At 42.9% G+C, this 25,265-nt stretch overlaps 1 protein-coding gene across 1 annotated transcript in view; it reads right to left on the bottom strand.

The window, feature by feature from the left end:
• Nucleotides 1-25,265, bottom strand: part of ADARB2 (adenosine deaminase RNA specific B2 (inactive)) — a 313,160-nt gene that overhangs the window by 74,262 nt on the left and 213,633 nt on the right. The window lies entirely within an intron of this gene.

Here is a 25,265-nt window from a genome sequence, read left to right as displayed (position 1 = left end):
GCCTTCTCTATTGCCCTGCCGGGCAGGCGGAGGAATGTGTGGGCTGTCACACCTTACGGGAGAGAGGACAACCACTTTCCACTGCGTAGCTCCAGCAGCAGTTTCTTGCTTTGTGTGCTGGCTGGTAGCAAATCAACAGCCATGAGCTCTCCGGGGAGGTACACAGATGTCCCACCAGGAGGATACAGCAGACATTGACTTGTACATCACTGGTCAGAGGCAGTCCCTGGGAAACAGTGTTTGGGCATGAACCTCCACCACAGCCAGAAACACCAGTGCCATCAAAGGACTACTTGTTTTAAGGAGAAAATGGCCTACTTGGGCTTAGGGAGACCAAGGACTGATTCTGATTCTGGTTCAGTACCTGGCAAGAGTGAAATGCTTTTGCAGCTTGCACCAGCTTCACAGGTATTCTACATAATGCAGAATAAGGGAGAAAGAGTCCCTTAGCTGGTGGCCTATTCTTCCCCAGGAAGGCTGAGGATCCAGAAGCATTCATACCACAAACATTTCTACAAATCTCTTAAGAGATTAGCAAAGTCCCTTAAAGGGAGCACAACACAATCTACTTTGGGAATTTTAGTTTAGAAAGCCTCAAATGTAAAAACCAGCTCAAAAGGCATAGACTAGCACAAAATGGTCTAGCCTCCATGCCAGACTGTTACATATGGAAAGAATCCAGAATCTGAGCCAAACTTTGGAGAAAATCCATAGAATCATTTACCTTTGCTTAAGAAGGTTTTGGTTTGGACTTCCTGTGTCTTTAAAAGTGGAACATTTCTGCTATTTCATGAGTTCAACTTTTTATGCAAAGCTTTTAAAAAATTTGCTTGTGCATTTAATTTCAGTCTGCATCTGTAGAAATTTGGAATAGCTAATGGCTATCAGTACTAACACATTTTCTCGGGCCAACTGGCATTGACGTATACCCATAGCATGTCTTTTGCTAACTAGTACTATTTCTAAAAATCTCAATGACTAAAAATCAGTCACTCAGAACTTACTGCAGGGGACTGCAAATAGCAGCACTCAGTTACAGAATGCAGACAGACTATAAACCACCATATGAAACAAGGGATGGGATATTGAAACAGACTCAATAGGGAAAAAAAAAAAACTTTACAAATGTTTCTTGCAAAAAAGCAGATTTCCTCACTCTTTCTCACACACTACTTGCTTGTTTACCATTTTTTTAACCTTCAGCCTTTCACTATTTCTTCTGAATCACTCTCAGATACTCTTTACTAAGGTTTATCTTGTTATCACATGCCAACTCCTTTCTTTTTTATCCTTCAGATGTGCTTTTTTTCCCTTTTTTCTCCTGCTGTCATTTCTAGTCCCTTTGGAGAAGAGAGGGATCCTGAGCATTACAGGTACATGGCATAAGGGCAGGAGTACGGAGAATCATAGAATCATAGAATAGTTTGTGTTGGAAGAGACCTTTAAAGGTCATCTAGTCCAACCCCCCTGCAATGACTGGGGACATCTTCAACTAGATCAGGTTGCTCAGAGCCCAGTCCAATCTGACCTGGAATGTTTCCAGGGATGGGGCATCTACCACCTCTCTGGGCAACCTGTAACAGGGTTTCACCACTCTCATTATCAAAAATTTCTTCCTTAGATCTTAACTCTTTTAGTTTGAAACCATTACACCTCATCCTATCACAACAGGCCCTGCTAAAAAGCCTGTCCTCATCTTTCTTATAAGCCCCCTTTAAGTACTGGAAGGCTGCAGTAAGATCTCCCCGGAGCCTTCTCCAGGCTGAACAACCCCAACTCTCTCAGTCTGTCCTCACAGGAGAGGTATTCCATCCCTCTGATCATTTCTGTGGCCTCCTCTGGACCCGCTCCAACAGGTCCATGTCTTTCCTGTGCCGAGGGCTCCAGAACTGGATGCAGGACTCCAGGTGGGGTCTGACCAGAGAAGAGTAGAGGGGCAGAATCCCCTCCCTCGACCTGTTGGTCACATTTCTTTGGATGCAGCTCAGGATATGGTTGGCCTTCTGGGCTGCGAGCACACATTGCTGGCTCATGTCCAGCTTTTCATCCACCAGTATCCCCAAGTCTTTCTTGGCAGGGCTGCTCTCCATCCCTTCATCTCCTAGCCTGTATTGATACTGGAGGTTGCCCTGACCCAGGTGCAGGACCCTGCACTTGGCCTTGTTGAAACTCGGGGTCTACGATGCCAGGTCTGGGTGGTATTGACCTACAGTTGGGCAGAGACATGACCTACCACACATCAAGCCAAGGATGTTACTCAGTGCATACACTGGAAAATGTGATCATTCCTGCCATCAGCTGGGAGACTTTCTGCAAATGAGTGAATATTGTGGGTTACTAGGAGGACTATCAGCTAGCGAGATGAATGCAAGTCCTGGCTTTGGATCAGGTACTGGATGAGGAGACAACACGTAAAACAGGAATTAAACTAATTTCTTTCAGTGGCTTGTCAGCGTTAGCCAAATTTCAGAGCCTTCCTAGAGCTCCTCACCACCACCCTTGGGTGGAATAAGAGCAGAAAATAGATCAGCAATGGTGAAGTCCCTGGATCTTTTCCCTTTTCATGCTAGAGGAAGCTAGCTAGAAACTAGGAAATCGCTGCCGTGTATTTTAGAGAAATTACAAAATTTCAGCACTCTGACCTAAAACCTCCCTATCATGCTTTTTGTGGGACATAGGGAAATTCCTCCAACCATATCTGTTTGATTAATAAGAATGAAAAGTCATTAAGTCCAAGGTAAGTGGTGTATACATGGAGTAAATAGATGGATGGAGGCAAAAGGTTTTTTTGGTGAGTAATACTACAAAGAAACCCAAGCACCTAAGACTGCACAACTTTACTGATTTTACTGTAAAAGTTTTTAGCTCACTACAGCCCTCATTTGCCTTGCTCAGAGGAGTGCTTACTCGAGCAGCAGAAGGAACTACTGCTACCAGCTCCAAAGTGAATAAGATGCTTGTAACCCCAATTTGAACATACTAATTGCACAGGCAAGCAAGGGCACATGCGCTGAATAAAACAAGCTTGGCGGTAGCTGGGAAATGGCCCTGCTCTGCTGCACAGTCCCCTCTCGATCTGTAGGCACATCCCACCATGTCAGCACAGTTCTCTTACCCCTTCCCGTAGCTCTGGGCGCGATCACCGCTGGGTGCATGCAAAGCATCCCGGTTGGCACTGCTGCCACAGCCAGCATTTCCTACGCCTCCCAGCAAGCCATACATCATTAAATACGGGTGCGGTTCCAGTAGGCTGCCACTCCTGACATTTGATGTATAGCTTTAGGTGCTCTCATTTTAATTCTAAGGAGTCAGTGAGGGATCAAAGGAAATGTATTTATCCCATGTGGGGTGCAGCGTGACACGTCTTGAACCATCAAGGAAGGAACTGCAGGGCTGCCGAATTCCCACCAGCTCTTTCCCTGGCGTTACCCAGTTAAGAGGACGAAGGCCAGGCTTTTAGTCAGCAAGTGAATACTGTTGCCTGCCCTCCAACATCTCAAATATTTATCGTGTTAAATATCAACTTGGAGAATATTGCGTTCGTTTAAGCTTTTCACGTTCCAATGATTTTTTATTATTTCCATCGACCAAAATAAATGAAGAAAATGTTTCAGATTACACATGAAAGCATGTAAAAATCAATAACTGGGTTTTAAAAGATCTAGAATGTCTTGAATACATTCATTTTTTAAACATTTTTCTCTGATCTTTAAATAGCTTTTCTTGGAGCATAACATTTTTTGAAAAGTCAAATACAGAGCATTAAGGGTATAATTACCATTTTAATTATAACTCAATCATCCTATCTACTTTGCATAGAAATTACAGCTTTTATGTCAGGATTTTGGATACTCACAAACATTCAGGAGTAATTAATGCTAGAGGTTTTCACTGTATATGAACTTTACTTTGTAGCATTTATTTCAACCATGCTTCATTCAAAAAGTGTAAATATACTGGATTTTATATTTACAATTTTAAAGCAAAAAATCTCCATAAATGTCTGTAAAGCTGTGACAAAAAAAGATCAAAACCTGACAATCTTGAAAACAAAATGTATTTTCCTCCCCCTTCAAATGTGATCCATCTATGTAAATATGATCAGATCACATTCCAGTGGCAGTAATGAAAAAATTCCCACTAATCAGTATCTGACCAGACTCATGGTGCATTTCTGATAATTTTGCAAATATTTCTGAAAGGTATTTAAGACTGAAAATTTTATTTCTATGTTTCTTGAAAATTTATTTTTACTGTTTGGGTTTTTTATTTAAAAAGCTGTTTTTAGAGTTTTATTTTAGAAAATAAGTTTACCCAAATCTCCTTGCAAAATTGCCTGTTGTAGCCCTCTGCAATTACAGGTATGTGTGTGTGTACGTGAGAAATTCAGCAAAATGAATTACAATGAAGCTGGTTTTATTCTGGTTAATGCCATGATACAAGATTTAAGCTATTTCTCCCTGTCAGTGTTGAAATAAGAATAGAAATATTTTTATGGGTGTAAATATAAGGAAATAAAATGATCCTCCAGCTACAAATGGGCATTGTTTCTTATTTTACTGATTTTTTTTCCTTTTCCACACATCAGAAAAACCTATTCTGTGCATTTCTATCATCCTCCTCATGTTGTGATTTGCGGGGTGCTGGAGCAGCAGATGTGTTTTTTCTTTCCTTTGAAAGCATGATAAAGCCACGCAAATTTTACAGAGGAGTCTCAGAGAACATGTCTTCTACCTTTGTTTGGACATTAATGATATCACTACATTTTCTGTGCTGGTTTTCTTTTGCTGGCTCAAGTAATTTTGGGGAGAAATGGGACAGTTCTCCCAACAGCAAGGCTCTGGCTCAAGCTGCAGTGCTCCGTCGCCCAGCCGTGGCTGTCTTCGCGAGGTGCGGTGGGCTCTTCCGCACATGGAATTGCTTTTGCCTTCAGTGAAAGCCTTGCATGAGAGCTCAGGCCAAATTGACCCCCTCGTCCGGGAGGTGCTGCCGGATCTGGAGGGAAGATTCATGGTGCTCTGCACTTGAGGCAGATGCCTTACACTCCCAGTTGTGCAGCTACGAGTAGGTTACATCTGAAATGCATGTGATTAAAGTATTTATGCCAGATCACATCGTGCATTCTGCATATATATGTGTAAATACCTCTAACTTTTTTGATGGATGAATGAAAAATATTTTCTTATTATACCCATCAGCAGCATAAAGCGAAGGTGAATAGATTTTACACTTGGACTGCTCTGTGTTCTTGACAGTTTTGCAAACAGCCCTCTCAATCTCTCTCTTTCCCTAATCTTTGCCAGATGAAACTAGGATCTTGATGCCATTTAAAAAATAGTATCTGAAAAAAAAATAAATACAATGAGGGGGGATGTGAAAAGGGAGTCAGAAAACAGATTTTATCAGAATCAGCCAGCTGGCCTGACTCGGCATTGACCTGCACCTCGGGCCGCTGCTTACCCCAGTGCCAGGGAATTTCACGCTGCCTGGTGCGGGGAAGATTTCAGAAATGCCTAAGCCCATCGATTTCCTATAGACCCGAGTCTTGTCCACACAGAAAGCTTGCACCGGCTGAATTTAAATCAGCTTTTAAACTCCCTGTGAAGCTAAACCAGCGCAAACCCATGTGCAGCCGTGTTATTGTCATGTACTTACAAGATGGCAGGGCGACAGGAATGAAAGGTTTTTTCCTCCCTCACTATTTCATTTTTAAACAAGAGTCAGTCTTGCCTTCAGGCTCTGGAAAGCAGGAATTGGGCTCACAGGGCTGGGTGAGGATGATCCCAGAGGATGACTCTGGTTATCCTGCTGGACAGGCTTTTGCGCATTTGAGCACTAACTCGATGGGTGAAGCAAGGTCCGCTGCCCAGCCCACGGAGTGCCCAGGAGGGGACACGCTCCAAGCATAAGAGCTCAGACGGTGGAGAATGGCTTCCGACCCCTGGTCCTGTCCCTGCCTACCCACGCTGCTGAACCGACACACCATGGACCACAGGAACAGATCCTGACGAAATCCAGGTGGCTTATGCCACGCAGCAAGGCCTTAACTAGGGTCTTCCATTCAGTAATAATCAGGGCTAGACTTTAGTTGGGGACCTGGTCTGTGCAGGACGTAGCGCTGTCCTGGCAGGCAGTGGACTGGACTGGCATCCGGTTTATCTGGTGTTTGTGGATGCTGCAGGTAGGAGCCCTTTTCTGCTGAGGAGCTGACAGCTGCTGTGCCTGAAGCCAGGGCCCCTGCGTGAAGCCCACCACGGTGGCACACAGCAAAGACCTCCGGGGCACGAGGAGCCCGAGGAAATTGCGGAGCCCCCAGTCAGCTGTGCACGACGCCAAAGAACTGCGCGAGCACGTAGTGGACTCCGTGTTAGAAATATGCTTGAAAGCACATTTTTCCTCCCTCGAGCTACACAGGAACTACACTACCCGTAACGGGAGCTGGAGCGGTGGTCAGGCCTCCTCTCCCAGAGCCAGCCATGCTGGCTGCAGGCCCTGCCGGCCCCAGCAGCTCCTCAGCCAGGCCCAGCTCTGCTGGCAGCAGGGATCCGCTCCCTGCTCCAAAGCAAAGGCTTCAGGTCGCCTTTACCGCGGGCGTCGCGTTAACCCTCCGTCTCAGTGTCTCAGCAGGAGCAAGCTGCCTTTTTCTTTTGTTTTTTTGGGTGCACACTGTTTTGTTCATCTGTTACGTGAGTACTCAGCTTAAAACAGGTAAATCTGCTCGTCTGCATTACTGGTCTGCTGCTGATCTTATAATAAAACAAAACACCTTGCAGTCTTCGGAGATAGCCGATTTTTTTAATTGTATTTATAAAGTACAGTTTCTCGGATATTTATTCACTAAGAAAAATTAGGCACTTTTCTAAATAAATTAAGTCATTCATCTGAGTGTGTTGATTCTAATCTATGCAGAGCTATAGTAATTTCCCATTAAATGTTAGCAAAACCTCAACTTCAAACCGAGATTCCTAGCTAGAGGAATGAAAGAGCAATACCAGAAAGCATCTGAAACAATTAATTGTTATCTTTATGTCCCTCTACTGTAAATTTTAAAAAGGCTAGTCCACTCAGTCCTCAAAGTGCATTAAAAAATATTTTTCCCCAAACAAGCACGGATGGCAAATGAACCCTGAGCTCAAAACTCATGTGGAAAACAGGATTTAAAGTGAAAACACTAAGTCAGAATAAACCATAATGGTGCTGTAATGATGCTGAGGACTGGACTGGTTCTTTCAGTTTGTTTCTTATAGAAGATAAAAAAAAAAAAAAAGAGGCGGATATCCTTACCTAAAGAAAAATGACCGCAGAGCAAGCAATAATTCTTACGTTCTCTTTTGGTAATACCTTCAATTTAACAACTGTCTGTGAAAAGGAGTTTCTCACAATGAGTTATTTAGTCACTATGCCATCTAGGGTATAACTGTCAGTCTGAAGGGAACATCCATGCTATGATTTGCTGTCAGTCTGTTGTATACTGTAAGTCCATTCATTTTTTCCTTTAACAGGTGAAGATAATGCTGTGATACACAGTAAAAGATAGATGATAAAAACAATTCTTTAAGAAAAAAAATAGACACAAGGGGTTTGGCAGGAAAATATGATAAAATGTTCCATTCTCCTTTTTAAACTACTATAATAAAACATGTCTGAAGTGAAGTACAGATAACATAAACAGCAAAGCATGGGTCTGCAATCCCAACATGATATTGCATAAGGAGCAAGCATGAAGCATTCCCCACCACTGTTGCCTTTCACACATTATTAAAAAGAGTGTTCAGGACTATTAAATAATCGTGCTAAAGAGACATGATCAACTTACAAAAAAGGTGTTGTATTTGTATCAGTTGTATTTGACATGACAGAACTATGAGTAATTTCAAACCCAAAGATTTTAAAGCCTGAAGGGACACAGCACTGACCGTGAAAGCGTTGCAACAGCTTTTCCTGAAATGAGCTCAGCAACTTACAGCTCAGAGGAAAATCAAATGGAAAATACCCTGCTCTGTCCTGCTTCTGCTCATGAAAACTGGTGGAGGTTCCTGAAGACTGGAAGAGAGCAAATGTCACTTCTATATTCAAGAAAGGCAAGAAGGAAGATCCTGGGAACTACAGGCCCTGACCAGCTTCACCTCCATCCCTGGGAAGGTGGTGGACAAAATTCTCCTGGAAAGCATTCCCAAACACACGAGGGACAAGAAGAACACTGGGGAGCAGTCCACACTGATTTATGAAGGTGAAATTGTGCTTGAGCAACCCGATAACCTTCTATAATGAGGTGACTGGCTTGGTGGGCAAGAGGAGAGCAGTGGATGTTTTTTGCCTTTGCTTTAGTAAAGCCTTTGACACCGCTTTGCATAACATCATTATAGACAAGCTGACAACATATGGGTTAGATAAGTGGACAGTGAGGTGGACTGAAAGCTGGCTGAATGACTGGGACCAGAGTGTTGCGAACAGTGGCACAAAGTCCAGTTGTAGGCATGTCGCTAGTGGTGTATCCCAGGGCTCAACGCTGGGTGTAATACTATTAACATCTTCATAAATGATCTGGATGATGGGGCAGAGTGTACCCTCGGCAAGTTTGCTGATGATACAACACTGGGAGAAGTGGTTGATATGCCAAGAGGGTAATGCTACCGTCCAGAGGGACCTCGACAGGCTGGAGAAATGGGCTGACAGGAACCTCATGAAGCTCAACAAGGAGAACTGGCAAGTCCTGCACCTGGGGAGCAACAACCCCATGCACCCAGACTGGCTGGGCAGTGACCACCTGGAAAGCAGATTTGCTGAGAAAAACCTTGGGGTCCTGATGGACAACAAGCTGACTGTGAGCCAGCAATGTGATTTCATGACAAAGGCTGCCAACAGCCTCCTGGACTGTGTTAGAAAGAGCATTGCCTGCAGGTTGAGGGAGGTGATCCTTTCTCTTCACTCAGCCCTGGTGAGGCACATCTGGACTGTTGGGTCCAGTGCTGGGCTCCCCGGTACAAGAGATATGGACGTACTGGAGTGAGTCCAACAAAGGGCCACTAAGATGATTAAGAGACTGGAGCATCTTTCATATGAGGAGAGGCTGCAAGAGTGGGGTTGTCCAGCCTGGAGAAGAGAAGGCTTAGGGGGATCTCATCAATTTGTATAACTACCTGATGGGAGGGAATGAAGGCAAGGGAACCAGACTCTTCTCAGTAGTGCCTAGTGACAGGACAAGAGGCAATGGGCACAAATTAAAAAATCTGAAATTCAATCTGAGTACAAGAAAAGACTTCTGTTTGTTTTGGTCTTTTTTTTGTGTTTTTTTTGTTGTTTTGTTTTTTTTTTTTTCCTGTGAAGATGGTCAAACACTGGAACAGGATGCCCAGAGAGGTTGTGGAGTGTCCATCTGTGGACGTATTCAAAATATAACTGGACATGGGCTGGGACAACTTGCTGTAACTGATTCTGCTTGAGCAGGGACTGGACTAGATGGGTTCCAGAGATTCCTTCCAACTTCAACTGTTCTGTGATTCTATTTGTCAAAACATTTTATGATCAGCTTCACACTTTCAACAAATTACATAATTAGTGATCTTCTTTCCTTTTTTTTTATTAAATTTGAATCTTTCAACAGCAATCGGGGAGAAAAGAAAGATAAAAAAATAAAACAATTACAAGCTGTGGCAGCAAGGTGCAAAGTGCTGTATTTAATACTATGTTTAATTCCTTGTCTAGGAACTGTTTCCAGTTGACAATATCCCTTTAAACTACAAAAGCAAAACTAGCCAGTGACACAGCCAGTTACTTTTTTGTCATCCTCTCTTTAGGCCACTTGGAGATGCCTGCATTGACATTAAGAAGCCATTATAAGCAATTTAAACTCTGAATTGATCCTGACACATACATTCAGGTCTTCCTCATATGGCCTTTCAATTGCTCTCGATTCAAACTGAGAACAAGCATCACCCTACAAACAGAGGAGATAATTATACTTTATTGATTAGACCCTCAAGGTATGAATGGAAACCAGGCAGTTATTTGAGAACAGCCATCAATGTGGTTCTTAAATTGTAGTATCTCATGCTTTTCCTTTCCAAAGATTCCCTAAATGTGGTCCTTTAACATGGAACCTGGATCTAATAAATTTTTTCCACTGGCTTCAATGGAAACCAGTATGATGATGTAGATTCATAAATAGTGACTTTATGTACTTCCCACAGTCATGTCCCAGTGTTACCCGCTGTAGTGGGTTAACCCCAGCAGGCAGCCCAGCCCCATGCAGCCGCTCCCTCCCTCCCTCCCAGTTGGATGGGGGAGAGAATCAGAAGCGTAAAAGTGAGAAAACCTGTGGGTTGAGGTAAAGGCAGTTTAATAGTCTATTATTAATGCCTTAACTCTGAATGTCCCTGCTTCCTCCTTCTTCCTCCAGCTTTTATTGCACAGCATGATGTCATATGGTCCGGGGTATCCCTTTGGTCAGTTGGGGTCAGCTGTCCCAGCTGTGTCCCCTCCCAGCCTCTTGTCCACCCCCAGCCTGCTTCCTGGTGGGGTAGGGTGAGAAGCAGAAAAGGCCTTTACGCTGTGTAAGCACTGCTCAGCAGTGCCTAAAACTTCAGTGTGTTACCAACACTGTTTTGTTCACAAATCCAAAACATAACACCATATGAGCTGCTATGAAGAAAATTAACTCCATCCCAGCCAAAGCCAGTACACCCACTTACTCAGTTTCCTCTTAACACTAGCTCAGTCATCTCTTGAATACTGCACACAAGCCCCCCAGATGCAATGCAGCCCCTTTTCTCTAACAAACTGCAAACCCCTTCACAGCTGCCAAATACAACAAATGCTCCTGTTTAATCCAGTGTCAACACTGATTGACTTCAATTTTGCTAAGTAAGGATTTTAGCACCTGCCCCATCTATCCTATACCAAACGTACCATAGTAGACTCATCAACAGACATCTGACTTACTGTATTCCCGGTTTACAGCTGAACCTTTAATCACCCATTTCTCAACCTTCTGCTTTTTGCTAATTAAGCCCCTCAGAAGTCAGAATGAACTATGTTAGAAAAAAGGAGAATTTAACAATTCCATGGCTGAGTTTATCTTGCTAATCAAGCAAAGGAGAAATAGCTTTGTTAGGATTACTAATAGTCCTCAAACTGGCAACACACTGCATTTTAAACACAGCTGTTACTAGAATGCACTTAAACCCAGATGATCAATTTTGGGTTACCAAAACTGGTACAAATAATACAAATGACGCTTTTTTCTTGCCTGCTCCCTTGGCCCCACCAATCAAGCACTGAGATGACTGCCCTCATATTTGTCCTTCTCAGTCTTGTCCCAGACTGACACATGGGCTCAGCCTCTCCACCCACAGGGAACCCAGTAGAGTGCACTTCTTCTGGTTCAGTAGGACCGTGCCCCAGTGGTTACCACAATGCTACCCACTACTTTGTTCTATACAGTATAAAGCAAGAAGATGTAAACAGATCTCATAAAAGAGAAACATTTTCTATATGAAAAAAGCTAATTAGTATGGTAAAGTCCAAACATACACAACAAAAATCTGATTCCTTCTTGTATTGTGTATTCCTACATTGACACTTAACTGATGTTAGAGTGTCCACATATGTTTTACAGCAACAGGACTTCTGGATGCAATGTACCCCTTTACAGAAAGTATGAGATGTCCATGGCAGCCAGGCTACCCCAAGAGAAAAGGCAGAGATTTCATGCCTCTGTAGTGGTGCGCCTCTGCGATCTCATCGACACTCTATTTGCAGCAAATGCCCGTATTCCTCTTCCACCCTTCTGAGGGCTAGCGTGGGAGGAGGGAGCTGCCAAGACGTGGCAGGAGGGGCCTTTGTGCAAGTTCTGGGTGTGCTAGAGCCAGGTCCGCACTGCTGTGGGCTCCTGTGCTCGGTACAGGTGCAGCTTGGCAGTACTGAACCTGCAGTACCCTCAAAGTCTGGGACAATGTTGTACTGATGCTGCCTAATGCTGAGGTCAGAACTGGGCATTCCATGAAGTTGCCAAATGCCCACATTTTTACACAACTCCCACCCCATGCTGAAGAATTTGTGAAATTAATTATGAATTAAGTGAAAAAGAAGTCCAGCTCTCTCCTGAAGGGAACAAATTGAGATGCACACTATTTCAGGTCACAGCCACAGCAGTATCACGATTACACCATTTTGATGCATTCTGTAGGCTTTAATTAAATAAGTTGATAACATGCAGCTATAGGGAAGCACTTACTAAGCCCAAGACTCCTCTTATACCCTGTGACTCTGCAGGCTCGAATAGACTCATACCTCTGAAAAAGGATGCACAGGCCCCCTGTGTTAAGAAGAGAAGAAACAGGAGCAAACGGAGACACCAGTATGTCTCAGTATGTCTTGCCAACATGCTGCCTGGCCCGCTGGCTGCTGCCTTGGGGGTAACAGCATTGTCCCCTGTGCAGGATTAACTTGGGTTGCTCTTGCTTCTACAAAGTCCCCATTTTTGTATTGTATAGATAGAGACTGAGTGTCTTGAGCTCTCTGCTGTTATCAAATATAGTTGAACAGTCTCAAGGGTTACTAGGAGCAGCATGAAGCTGATCAGAGAAAGATAATTTTGTTAGGGAAGCCATCTGAAAACATGCACGGAAATCTATTCTGCAGAAATATTCGCATCATGTGAGTGGCTGCTACCATGGAGGGAGATAAAAGGATGGTCAAACATCTCTGCTCCATTGGCCCTTCTAGCTTCTGCACTGCAGAAGCAGCAAAAAACATACCGAAAGAGAACAAAAATGTTTAGCCGATAGCTCCATACAGAGTTCCCATGTATTTCATTAAAGATATCATAGAATCATAGAATCACAGAATAGTTTGGGTTAGAAGGGACCTTTAAAGGTCATCTAGTCCAACCTCCCTGCAATGACAAGGGACATCTTCATCTTTAATATCTGTAAAGGAGCCTAGCTTTGGACTCACAGGGCAACTGATCCCTCTGCAATTTTTAAATTGTTTTAAAGGTTTTTTTGTTAATGAAATACAAGGTGAAAAAACACGTGAACAATTTGCTACACCCAGAATTATCCCAGTACCTAAATGTCTGAAAAGGCTGAGTGATATACAGGGTGTATTTCCCCCAGTGATAAAGTAAGAATGACCTCTGTGACTTCATTTAGGTTCCGCCTCTCCTGAGTTATGAGCCGTTCCTCACTTGTAAGGTATGTCCCATATCTCACTCAAACTCTCAGCAGACCAGAAAACTCACTTCCAGAAAAAATTATGCTTCCCTCAGTCTGCAGAGGATTACCCATGTCAGGCGAAGTTATATTATTGTCTTCAGTGCTGCTAGGAATTACTTTCAGGTTGTTTCAGCTCATTACCTCAAGTCTTCATCAGCTATTTTCCAAGCACGTTAACCTTTGTGATGCAGGTACTGTATATATCTACAGTATTGATTCTGCTTCTCCTGCTACATTACATGCAATACATGTAAACAGACAAGAGTGTTTAGGTGCAAGGTGCAAAATGGTAGCAGATCTCGCAGCTACAAAACGCAGATAAAACCTTGAAGTAATCAGCTGAACTGTCACGGATCTAATTCCATGATATAGTGGAAGCAATTATTTGCACTTATCTGTCTTACTGCAAAATACAATCAGTGCTAAACCAATCCTTTTAGTGTTGTCAAGGACACATTTAGCTCCAAATGCGCCCCTTTTAATCAGTAACCAGTTATTAATTAATTAGGTAGTGATCACGTTGTTTTTCATACATGTGTATTATTATTGCACTTGATTTCGCGCCTCTGCACAGATCACTGTTAATTCGCTGCAAGCGCAGTCCTGTTAATGCGCTCGGGTGCAAGCTATTATCACAAGGATGGGGCACCTAACATCTGACCTAAAATTTTACTGAATTGTTCTCACAGCTGCTCTCTTCCAGCTCCAGCCTGCTCCTGCCTGGGTGAGGGGCACCGGGAGAGAGGAGACCGCTCCTGGCGACGGGAGTGTCGGAAGGGAAACGGGAAACCAACAGGACAGCCAGGGCCAGGAAAGGGAATTAAGGCTGAGGACTTTGGAAGCTGGCTGTGACCCTGTTCTGCAGGAGGCCGTGTCACGGGAGTCGGGGCTGGCCGTGCGTGGGGCACGACGGGGCTGCCTGCTCGCTGCCTGCTTGCTGCCTGCAGCGGGGCGTGGGGAGCCGGCAGCTGCCTGTGACAGCCAGGCCAAAAAGGCAGCCAGTAAGCAGAACATGCAGCAAATCGAGGGTGTCTCACAGCTCCTGCTTGGATGCTGTGCTACAGGCATAGATTGGTCCCCTTTTGCTGTTTTGGTCCCAGCTCTGCAAAATCATCAATTTTATTGGTGGGCGTGAGACTGCCCATAGAGAGCAACGTGTTTGTTAACAGTTAACTCGGAAGAAATACTCAGTCCTCCTAGTATTAGTGATGCTTAGTTATGCTTCCTAAATAATGTATTTTTCAGTAGATTTTTCTTCCAGTCTGAAAGCTTTTAGCAGGAGCAGATACCAACTGTGTCAAGAGAGAAAAAAATACTAGTAGAAAACAGACTTTATCTGAATTGCATTTAATAGGGGCCAGAAGCAGTGAACTAAGGATATTCAGCTTGAAGTAGTTCAGTCAGAGATAGCTAAACTTTTTACTGTGCTTATTTAAATAGAGAGGCCTGAACTGGAGATTAGCTATTTATCAGCTGCATGATGGAATGAGAAACAGCTGCAACATATTTCAGGGTAAGTTTGATATTTTATTTGCTATAAATCCCCAGGTTCAAATTCTGCTCTGGTTTATGCCTGTGGGAATATGGAAAAAAGGCATTAGCCTCCCACATTGTTTTGTGGCTTCATGCCCACATATATCAGAACAAATTTAGTTTATGTTGGTTCAGTTATTCACCTTAATTTCCCAACCGCAAAAAGGACTTTTAATATTTGTAATGCTAGCAAGTATACGTGCAGAGAAATAAGCTCCCAGAATATAGTACGTGGCATGGGTAGCAAAACACAGCTCCCGGCTCCCATCAGGGCATTTGCCTGTGTGTACCTTCACAAGGATTTCGCTTCAGGACTGCCCGATAACTCCAGCAGTTTCCTTCCCAGACTTGGGGTTTCTACCTGATTTTCACCAAAGGTGTCAGCTCTGCTTCTCACCCCAGAAACCTGTTCCTAGGCCTTCAACAGAGTAATTTCCATGCTTTAAGCTTCCTGACCCCACCAAGTCCCCCTCATGTTGGCAGCTGGGAGCAGCCCTGCTCCTGCATGCCACAAATCACTGCCTAGGAAAGGCAAACCACCCGCGCTGATCTCTCCACTGGCATCTTGTGTTTCAAAAGGGAGAAGAAAAAAACCCGGGGCTGCTAACCACTACAGTACGAGTGCTTAATTTGCTCAGATCAGTTCCTGTCAAAGGCAGCCTGGAAGCCTCCTTTTTTTTCTTTTTTTTTTTTTCCCAGCTTGTCTATGCAATGTTTCTTTCTCTCCCACTGCTCAGTTCAGACTCATTGGCATTTATCTGGTGACCTGTTGTTACCTAGGGCTCCCCACCAGGTCCCTCGGATTTGCACAGGTCGCTCCTGCTCTGCCATGGGGAAGCTTTGCTCAGATATCTGCTTGATTTCAGCTCATTTACATGGCATGGATGTTGTCTGCCTGTAAGAACTTTCACTTTCTAGTTTGGCTTGTTTGCTTGATTTTTGATATATAGGAGACTGTATGTACTTTTTTTTCTTTTTGAGAGAAGGAGCACTTAAGTTCTAAGTTTGCAAACATCCAAGAAAAGATGCAGGCAAAAAAGGAATTTTCTGAAAATGCACAGTAATTTTAGGTTCCTGCCTATCCATAGAGGGTTAAGATTTCAAAATATCTACATCAAAGATTAGTAAGTCTGAAAGTCATGTTACTTTCTTTTTTTATGAATAGAGGATTTAAAAGGAAAATACATAAGCACTATAGCTTGTCAGTGTTTTTGAGAGTGCTATTAATTTCTTCCCATCAGTTTTCTCCAGAACATGGTGACAGCAGTAGCGTCATCCCTCTTGTACTTTGATTTCCCTCAAAGTCAAAATTTAAAACATGCAGCTGAAGGCTCTTGCCCTGGAAAAGCAGGGGGCATCTCCTATCAGTAGGATTATTATGGTTGTAACAAAAAATGTCCTATATGAAAAAAACAAAAAGGGAAAAAATAATTTCTACATGAGGGTTCATATGTCAACATTTTGTGGTTTTGTTTTTCAGAACTTTTTTGTGAATTTGAATAAAACAATCTGCTTACTTAGCAAATAAATAATTTTTAGGAGGTCTTGAAGTCTTTTCTGCTTAGTAGCTGCAACCTAGACAAAGGGCAAATACAGTCCACAGACTCCTCCATCCAAATACGTGCCAGAGTAAACGTTGATGGTTTAGGACATGCCTAGACCATCAGAGAACCAGACAGATATGCATGAATTATGATCAGCAGGAATGTGCTACAGTGCTGAAGAAGGTGTATTTTTGAAGAAGACAAGCACGAAATGGACAAAGATACCTTTGTGTCAAGAACTCATGCCTGCTGTTTTGGTAATGTCCATGTAACTCTATACTATGATCTTTATGCTAAGATGAACTTGCCAGTGAGACCCCGAGTCATCAAGCACCAAAGACAGGCTCCAGGAGAGCAGAGCTATGACCAGGAGTCAGTATTGGAAAGTCACAGCAACAGTCTGCACTAATAATACAGTGTTAGTTTCCTCTGCAGATTGAAGGAAAAAATCCTGAGTGGCCTTTTGCTGATCACTGAAGGGAGAACATGCAACACCACAAAAGGCAGCAAATACAACACTGTTGTAATGTGTTGTCAGTCCTGGCTGGGAAGAGCAAAATCCTTGGACTGAGCTGCAAGTTCAATGATCCATATGATCCACAGGAATGTATGTGTGAGGGCTTTTTTGGGTTTCTCGGGTGGAAGCTGACAACTGCCTTTAGCATCTGTGAAGGTTTTTTCCAGAATGGTGACCCTCATGGGCCAGTCCTCTTTTCTCCATGTTATCATTTTATGAGCCACTATTAGCATTATTATAGGGGGCTATTTTGAGTGAATCACACTGCTATTCAAAGTGGAGCAACTGCTAACTTTTGGCTCAGAGAACATTTTTAACAGCTATGTGATCTCTTTCCATTTTCATTGGAATTGCTGATACCCAGACACAAAGACTTCAGTGTGGATCTGATTTGTATCTTCTGGTGCACATCAGACAGCTCCTCTGCCCCTCATTGCTGCTGTAACCACGAGCCTTCAAGGAACTTGACTTTATGGCTGTTGTGTTATCAAACACTGCTCCTTATTATCTTCTAGCTTGGCTTTTTCGGCTACTGCATGTTGATGGCCACTGACTCGGTTTGCAGAGGGTTTCTGTGGATCAGGTTAAACAAGCATGTTCAATTTCTGCACCTCTCTTGGACACTGTTTCTCTGCAATGACCAGGACAGTCAAGCCCTAACAGTTTGTAGTGCTGTTATGAACTATCGTCCATATTACGAGTGTACAAGGGTCATTAGGCACTGAGGCTTAGAATGACTTGTGCATATATCAAGGAGAGTGGAAGAAAAGAGGGGGCTGATTCAGGAGTAATGAGTTTATTCTCCAGTACCCCTGAGAGGATTATTCCTTAAAATTATAGGGCAGAGTTGATTTAGATAAAAACTAATCATCAAACAAGAAAAGAAGCCAATGTTGCCAACTTCACCTTCCCTGCAAGAGCTTGGAGACTTGCATTATTCCTTGTGTTTAACCTAATAAAGCAATGACCCACATAGGAGGGAAAGGAGTTGATGGTAATTATTTCTGTGAGTAATAGTGCCCAGTTCATAGAAGTTGGCCTAAAAATAGGAACTCAAAAATGAAATGACATGAACAGAAGAACCTAGAAATCATGGGGCACTTAGGCTTTTTCTCTGAATGAACCAAAATATGTCCATTTGAGTATGTTTGTTTAGGGAATGTTCTCTTTCCATCTTTAGTTTTTAGAGGTGATCTGGATAAAGAGAGTGAGAAGAAACAGCACACAAGAAATTTACAGAGCAAATCAGTGTGGCTTCAGTAGCATGGGCTCATTTGGGTGACATCTCAGTGTAGCACTGATTTTAAGATACCATTGTCTGAATTCAGGTCTGGTTACATGACTAGTGCCTGCAGCAGATGTGATAACAAGTAGGTTAAGAGCAATTGCACTCAGGTGCTTTCATATCAAATGTCTACTCTCTGTTCGGAAGACAAATAGGAAATAATGGTTAGCTTGCCTGAAAGTAAACTCTGCTTTATCCATTAGAAAGCCAGAAAGAATGAAAAAGCAGCATGAATTTGTCTAAAGACAATATTAGAGTATTTAAGGTAGAGGAATAAAGGTTTATGGATGTATTAATATGCATTATATGTTTCTTAGAACTCAGTCTAAGAAGCTGATGGGTATCATGAGACGTAGACAGTATTGAGTGTTTTTATTGAATAAAACTTTGTGATGAAAGGAGATGGATAATTTATGCACTTTCACAGGGAATATGCATATTTATCTGCCATTTCTATTTCTCAGGAGTTTGTAAAAATATTTTATCTTAACAAAAGTTCACATCATGCATCACGCATATGAAAAAATTAAAAAACCAACACTTGCCTGATAAATTTTGCTCCCATTAGAGGTCCAAGCTCACTTGTAAGATGTTCATGTAAGGAAAGCACTAAATGAACAACAAAGGATTTTACTCTCTCAAAGAAAGTGAGCCAATTCTCTAGTTTTGTTTGGTTGTATAAATGTCTAAACACATAAATCACATTTTACGTCCATTATCACAAGTCTAAAGTCTGCTCTGTCCATTAATTCTCAACAATCCTATGATTAAGCTCTAAATATATCCCACCTATTGAATTTTATGACACGCATACAATTTTGTGTGTGTGGATGTATACAACCCTTTCACATTGCAGTACGCATAAGCAGTTCAGCTGAGATGAAGGGGCAGGAGAAATGTTGGTTTTCTGCAAAACTACTGTGCAAATGGACTATTTAAAGGCTAACGGACGCAATAAAATAAACAGACAAAGACGTTCCCCTTATTCAGCAGGAAAGGAGCGGTCCCTCTGCTGCATGTGACACCCCAGCAGCATCACCGGGGAAATGGCAGGCTCTGAGCCGCCGCCTTCCCAAGGTGCGCTGGCAGTTTGGGTTATTAATCTTCCCCTCGCACCGCGATGATCTGCCTGCCACGCGCTTGGCTCAAGGACCACAAGAGGGAGGTAGTCGTCGTAAAATCAATGGTAGGAGCTTGCTTCTGATACTCTGCACACAGAAGGAAAAATCTGTTTGAATAATTAAGGCTTCCTAGATGCGACTACAGATAAAAATAGATAGAGAACGTGGTTTTGGCATGACTGTAACACTCCGGCTCAAACAGAGAGGGCTTTGCGTGGAACTCGACCAAAGAAAAATTCACTCCGGGCGCTTGTATTACAGCTCCATTTAGCGGAGCAGAACGATCATAGCTGGTATTAAGTAGGTAATAATGAAGCACCATAAACAATGTCAGGATGCAAGTCCAGGATGAAGCGGGAGCTTTAACGAGGTCCAGCTTGCCGGGAGCTTTTTGAAGTGTCCCTAGCTCACTTACACAGCCAGAAAGCAACAAAGGTGACTCTGACAGCTGCGAGAGTGTCTGGTTTAGAAGGAAGTTTTATGTGGGGATGACACCAGGCTGGGATTCAGCTTTCATGTACTAACTAGCTCTGCTGCCTGCTGGAGCCCTAATCATTCTGCACAAACTGTCTCACCATAACGGGTTGCACAAATAATAATTCTTCACAAATCAGATCCACACCATCAGCTTCCCAGATCGGCAAGGCTGGTTCATCGTGGTAAATAGCGGAAGTCAGTAGAGTCTACGCTGTGTGTCACTAGCCATGTTTAATAAGCCATCTAGGCTCTGAGGGGGAGAAATCAAAATGCTGGTTCTGTGGATGTACGGATGCTGTGAAATATTTGCAACTACGTTAAAAGAGCAGCCAGCAGCCAAATCAGACAGCTGAATCAGAGCCATCACATTCTAAATGCACTGGAATCACGGTGGACTCTTCAGAGTCTTTACAAAGGAAAATTAGATATTTTTATTTTTCCTTTTTTTCAGAGGAAGAAGGGTTTTGGGTTGCTTATAAACTTAAATTACATCAGTATATACACTCTTGAGAATAATGCCTTCCAGCTTTAAAGATATTTTCCTCGAAGATATTAAAATTATTTTTTTCATTTCTGTAAATGAAGATCAGCCATTCATTAACTAATTATCACCATTATTACAGCTCTCCTAAGTATTATTAATTAGGTGAGTGGTATATTTTGGCTTTAACATCTCCGTCAGAAGAGTCTGGTTTATCATACCTAATGCTCTGAAAGCACTGAGCACACGCTGTATAATGTAGGACTTAAAGACAAGTGCAGGGGAGTCTTTCGGGGATCCTGCTGGAGTTATCTATGGCCGGGAGGGAGCAGGGAGTTATAGGGTACAGCAGTTGAGGAGCAAAAAGGAGAGGTGTAGAGGGTGGAGATGGGTACGCCAACTCAGACACTTCTTCCTGCAGCAGATAGCTGGAGCATTACTGTAGACCAGCTGATGCAAAGTAGTATGTTATTTTGCAGTGATGACTGGCTTTCAGAGCAAACCCCTTAACGTGTCTACACGCATGTGCTGATGCTGTGAGAGCAAGTGACCAGAGCCCTTTCTACACTATTAATTTGTTTCCTGTGAAACATCTCCTGTGATTCTGCATCTCCCTTTGATCTTGCATGGATTATATACATTAAAACATGGTAATTTCTTCATCTAAGACTAAAACTGTAATCTCTCTGGGGCAATAATCATCTTTTATGTTGGACTTGTATGAGGGGTAAGGGTGTAGTCCTGCTTCCTAGGCTGTGAGCCTAGAAGTCACTGCAATCTTAGCAGCCAGGATAATAATAACAGTACCCAGCGCACTAATGCTGTGCCTCTAAATTGGTTCTTTTGCCATTGTTTTGCTTAAGAAACTGTAATCCTATAAATGTTTCGACTGCCCGTTGCTCTGATTATAAAAAGCAACTTTCCCCACCTACAGAGTCAGAAATAGATGGTTGAAAATCAAATGTTTGTTGTATCGCAGGGGCATCTCTCCGGTCTCCACCATTTCCCTTTCCTGCATCTCGCTGTCAGGAGCTACACACACCCCTCTCAGCTGCGTCTCTTTGTGCAGGAGAGAACAGAGACTGTTGTAAAGCAATGTGCCTGGCCGCTTGACCAGACAAAGCTCTTCGCGTGAACATGCTAGAGCAGCTTCTCAAAGCTGAATGCCAGCCCTGTGTGCTGTCCCTCTTCGCACCAGAGTCAAATCTATCCCTGCCAACCTCCGTCCCAGCTTAACTGCGACACAGGTGAGAGGGCATGCTGGCAAGTGAGGACAGTTAGAGAAATAAAGTGAAGGAAACAGGAACAATTGATACAGCATGAAAATGAACCAGTTTTACAACACAGAGAAATAGGCTTCTGGAGGGAAGCGGGTGAGAGGCATGGGGTACGGTGGTTCTTCCCATGACATCGCTCATCAAGGTGACACTGAAGTTAGCTGGCAGGAATCCTTGACCTGCTCAGGTAAAGAATTAGTGCTATAGGCATACTCAGGTTGCTTTGGGTTGCACATGCAGCTTTTGGCAAATAGGGGGTTTATCTGGATTCAAATGGTTAACCTTATTTGCAGAAGGAAAAAAACGTACTTATTTTTGATGACACACACACAAAAAACGCAGCGAGGTTTCATTTAAATAAATAAACTGACAAATACTGCTCTGGACGCTCTGGATGTGAATGAGTAACAGCAGCGTTAAACCATTTCAAAGCAGAGTGAATGCGATTTTCACACCTATTCTTTTTTAATTTAGGTCCATTTGAAATCCAAGCACCCCTCTATTACTAATTTGTTATGGCAATATTAATTAATGGTTTTGCTCTACAGCAGTAAGAATGCTGTTTAGACCGCGTGAGACAGATTAGAAGGACTACAAGATTAGAAAAACAATCTGTAAACTGGTCAGATGCGGTTGGGGGTCACCTTGTTCTCCTGAAACGAACACATCACACTTGGAAAGCCTGGGAGTGCGTGGATGGATTTCTACCTGTGCAGACTCTTTAGAGCTGGCAGGGTTAGCACTCCTTGGTGTTGTCTCTTATTTTGGATAACAAGAAAATTAGCTCCCAAGGTGGGGAGAAAAAATTGTCAGACTTCCGCAAAAGCTGATAAATGAAGAAATTGCATATTATTTGATGGACAATATGAGCTCAGTCCATGTATGCTAGGAAACAAGAAGCAATATTTAGTGACTTAGAGAAGGCGCACAGTGATGCGTTGTAATTTCCATTCTCCTGATTCACTTTATCTCTGCCGTTAGTTTAGCAGATCTCCAGGCTTCTATCTTGGCTACTCTGATCAACACGGTGTGCCCAGTCTCAGACCGTCAATAGTGTTTATCTTGCACTTCAGTGGCATAGCACAGATAAGACATGTGGTTTGAGAAAAAACAGTAGTGGGCAGAATGATGGGCAAATCTTGTGACCATTTCAGCTGACCCTTGGATTATCTCAGCTAACCTCCTATTCACTCTATACAGGGGCAAGAGCTCAGGTCCCTCAGCCATCATTGTACCTGTATGAGAATCACAGAAGTGGATCAAAGCACTGCTGATGACGGTAAAGAAGACACAATCTCAATTATTTTGGCTTTAAATTATCAAATTAAAAATTATTCATCCTGTAAAGTGCGATATGCTTTTGTTTATTTTTTGGGTATAATTTTGCTGTCAGCCCAAGCACATTGTGGAACAATCACGGGAAAGAAAATCAGAGGCACAGTGTTGTTCTTTAAGAAAACACCAGTGTTGTAAAGTGCTCACAATTTCACGGTGGGTTTTCAAGCATTGGCAGGTGAGGGGTGGGAAAGGCAGCTGAAGAAGCAAGTTGGACTGCATCTGCCCCAGGGAATTCATCTATCTCTGTCTTTGTTTTTCTTGCATTTCTTTGTTTTGCCTGAATCAGAAGAGATCAAGGTCGCAGTATTTTACATCTATGCTCGGCATTTCCTGGTGGTTCAGGAAGCCTCCTCTGTAGGCAGCACCTCTCAGGACAGACTGGAGGATATGGTGCCGCTTTTGACATTTTATATTGAATCTCCCTTGATCGAACAAGAAAAGTGGCTGTCAGTCTGAGGGCATGCCCAAGGGCCAGACTGAGCCAGGTCCCTTGGGAGCTCTGATGAGCAAGGCAGAAATGTCAATGGTTGGGAGGCCCAACTCATAAGGACATCTGAACTTTTTTGACACTCTCTTGGGCACTGGGAAATCCATAAGTTCAGCACAACCGGACTACCAGTATTACAAGATTTTTGGCTTTTCCTGTTTCTATTCAGACTGTAATCAAGAAAAGCCAAATTCTGGCCTCCTAACACCACTGATAACAGCAAGGAGAACAAGAAAAGAGACATGCAAAGCTGCAATACTCTTTGTAAAGGGCAACCATAGAGATAAACGTACTCTTGGATTCTACAAAATACTCAAAATACAGGTGAAACCATTACAGCTGATGTTGTTTGCCTGTCCCTACTATCAATGAGTTAGCTACCTGATATCCTAACAAATACAATGAAATACATGAAAAGAGTGAATGGTTGGATAGGACAATAGTTACTCCTTATTCTATGAAGAAATCCACCTCCCCTAGTATTTAAAATTCTATCCCTAAGCTGTTTGGGTTTCAGGGTGCTCTCCTGCTTTTAAACACTTTTGGACACAAACCAAGATCAGCCTACTAAGTAGGAATAGCTTTGAAAACATGGCTTGAAATATGTCCTTGAAAATGTGGTTCGCAGAAGATCAGGGAGACAAGAAGGAGCTGAAACAACTTTTGGAGCAGCTGGCTCTGATCACAGCTCAGTGAGAACTACACTCTCCCCAGTACGGTTACCACCGCTTCAACTGACCAAACAGCCAGATGGGCTGACTGAAGCAGTGAGCAAAGACAGTCACTTGATGAGATACTGCGTAACACAGCGAGAACAAGTAAAGATGCTTCTGAATTTAATGCTTAAGCTACAGCTCAGGCAAAGTCAGTGGAAATACGTCTGTTGGTTTCAGTGGAAGTTGGGTTATGACTTAAGTGACTAACACAAACTCGTTTTTTTTGTCATGGCTGCTATGTCTATTGATGAAAGCAGAAATCCATGTTAAGGCTGATCTCTCAATTAATGTTCCGAATGCTGGCATTAAAAGTGCCTAAGTAATCTTTTAGTTGGACAATGCATAACCACTTAGAAAATACTGACAGAGAAAGTTCACTGACACCTTTTCGCTGACATTTATACTTGCAGAACAGTGACAAGATAAGGAGGGCAGAAGTCTACAGAAAGGGGAAAATGCCATAAAAAAGGTAATATACACTGAAGAATGTGTTACCTAGTGAACAATTCAGGACCTAGGTAAGATGTGATATTCAGGTAGAAGATGCTTGTGAAGGCAAGCAACCAGGGAATGTTTCAGAGGGCTCAGGAACTGAGGCAATGATACCTGTGGGGCAGTTTTAGAACATGACAAACCACCGGTCGATGAATGCGTGGTATTTACCTGCCGACCCACCCAGCAAAGTTCACCGAGGGCATCAACGCAGCCAGCAGGACGGGACTAGAAATTCCACTTCATCTCCATGTGCTAGGTTTCCATGGGGAAGGATAGGCATGTTCATCAAAACAAACTATTTATTACCAGAATTAATTTGGGCAGTAAGCAGCATGGATTTCTCATTTAAAGCTATCTGTACTTTGGAGGAGTACTGGAAGGCTGGAACTGCCAGGTCGGCCAGGGCTTCCAAAATGCCTGCAAAGCACTCTGTGAAGATCACTGTTGTTATTAAACTATGTTACCATCCCGCTGGTTCATGGAGTTTACAAACCAGAATGAAAAGGAAGAGGTGGAGGATTATGATGTGTTTTAGAATTTCTTACATTTCTCATGTTTCCTTTTTGGAAACATAGGAAGGAAAGTTCTGCGTTACCAGATATAATTCCTGGGTCCTGCAGGCAATCATATCACCTAAAGGATTCATCTCCTATCAAACTCTTTGAACATCTAATGAACATCTTTACTAATGTTAATGAGCATTACTACTAATAATTTGCATTTACACACTACTTAAGGATCTTGAAGTGTTCTTTCATGTAATATGCTCATTTTTAT

This window comes from Phaethon aethereus (genome assembly GCF_964289735.1).
Source record: "Phaethon aethereus genome assembly, chromosome: 2".
In the NCBI taxonomy this organism is placed as follows: domain Eukaryota; kingdom Metazoa; phylum Chordata; class Aves; order Phaethontiformes; family Phaethontidae; genus Phaethon; species Phaethon aethereus.
Note: the sequence above shows the minus strand (reverse complement) of the source record. Positions and strands in the feature narration are given on the sequence as shown.